The 1,960-nt window shown below is 41.2% G+C and overlaps 1 long non-coding RNA gene across 1 annotated transcript; it reads left to right on the forward strand.

Moving 5' to 3' along the window:
* Positions 1-1,070: 1,070 nt before the first annotated feature.
* LOC149979031 (uncharacterized) lies at positions 1,071-1,370 on the forward strand. The gene is made up of 2 exons (XR_016486145.1): positions 1,071-1,203; positions 1,239-1,370. It is a non-coding gene; the product is annotated as an uncharacterized LOC149979031 (long non-coding RNA).
* Positions 1,371-1,960: the final 590 nt, after the last annotated feature.

Below are 1,960 nucleotides of genomic sequence, written 5' to 3' on the forward strand. Positions count from 1 at the left end.
TGTATGGTTTGCTTTTTCCGTAAGTTTAAAACAAAAATCTGACACAGCGGTTGCATTAAAGAGAAGTATATCTCTAATTCTGTGCATAACACTTGTATCTTATATTAACGTTTATGATGAATATTTCTGTAAATTGATGTGGCTCTCTGAAAAATCACTGAATGTTTTGGAAGCAAAACATTACTGAGCGTAAAGCGCCAATGTAAACTGAGATTTTTGGATAAAAATATGCACCTTATCGAACAAAACATACATGTATTGTGTAACATGAAGTCCTATGAGTGTCATCTGATGAAGATCATCAAAGGTTAGTGATTCATTTGATCTCTATTTCTGCTTTTTGTGACTCCTCTCTTTGGCTGGAAAAATGGCTGTGTTTTTTTGTGAGTAGGTGCAGACCTAACATAATCGTTTGGTGTGCTTTCGTCGTAAAGCCTTTTTGAAATCGGACACTGTGGTGGGATTAACAGCAAGTTTAGCTTTAAAATGGCGTATAATACTTGTATGTTTGAGGAATTTTAATTATGAGATTTCTGTTGTTTGAATTTGGCGCCCTGCAATTTCACTGGATGTTGGTCAGGTGGGACGTTAGAGAGATAATCAAGTTGTTTTCCAGACCTGGCATCCGTCTCGGGTCCTTTTCATGACGATGTTAAATCTCTCTCTTAGCTAGCTCAACTCTGCACTTGCCTCTGCTAGTAATACACTGTGCTAACATTAGCCTAGACCACAGAAAACCACAGAAAATAACAGTTTTAAACAGTTGTAAAAACCAACTTCTTCCAGACAGAATAGTTCCTGTAGATTCAGACTCATCGCCAATCTTTTGTAATGTTTTGTTGGTTTCATAACCACGTCTGTATAACAATTCAATAATGATGAGACTGGCGACAGGAATCAGTTCAACCATTTATCTGGAACGTGATCATCTCTACACATACAAACCCCCATGATGCTCTGCGGCACAACCCCAATACACAACAAATACATCATACATAAGTAAATGGACAGTAAACAAAACTCAGAGGACTTTAAATGTTCAGTTGTAGAAAGTAGAGCCATGGGACAGGGTCAGAAATGTCAGTATGTTTGATACCTGGTTACAGAGGTGACATAACAAGCATAAGGTCCATTATAACACAGTGAAGTAGGGCCATGGGACAGGGTCAGAAAGGTCAGTATGTTTGATACCTGGTTACAGAGGTGACATAACAAGCATAAGGTCCATTATTACACAGTGAAGTAGAGGTGGGAGCTAAAAGCAGACATGGACAGTGAGACGGTGTGAGGAGGTCAGGGGTCAAACACTAGATCAGGACAGGTAGAAATGGCAGGGCTGGAAATAGACAGAGACACATTCTGATCATGGCTCAGTCCTGACCTGAGACACCCAATCAGAAGATGTCATAACAAAGTCCTGACCTGAGACACCCAATCAGAAGATGTCATAACAAAGTCCTGACCTGAGACACCCAATCAGAAGATGTCATAACAAAGTCCTGACCTGAGACACCCAATCAGAAGATGTCATAACAAAGTCCTGACCTGAGACACCCAATCAGAAGATGTCATAACAAAGTCCTGGCCAGTATGCTATATGGGATTTCCTTTCATCAAAACCCAGAACATTTAAATGAGGTCATCTGTCAATAAAAAGTTACTTTAGAGCTTTAGTTGTTGTGTCCAGTGTGTGTGTCACTGACAGAGGGACACTGAATCATCATCATCCCAAACCCAAAACCCTGGATAGAGGGGCTCAGTGAATGTGGAGGTGAATGTGATCAGGTGGGTCAGTGTGTCAGAGGAGGCTCTATAGAAGGACAGAGTTCACGCTGGCCAGTCCAGATACACTCCTACTCTGTGGGGGCTGGAGGGGCAGATGTCTATGGTAGTGGGTTTATTATTGTGACAGGCAGAGTAACTGTTGTCAGAGCAGAACAGACCTCAAATCTCTCTGGGT

This window comes from Oncorhynchus mykiss, chromosome 13 (assembly GCF_057628025.1).
Source record: "Oncorhynchus mykiss isolate SJ-2025 chromosome 13, ASM5762802v1, whole genome shotgun sequence".
Lineage (NCBI taxonomy): Eukaryota > Metazoa > Chordata > Actinopteri > Salmoniformes > Salmonidae > Oncorhynchus > Oncorhynchus mykiss.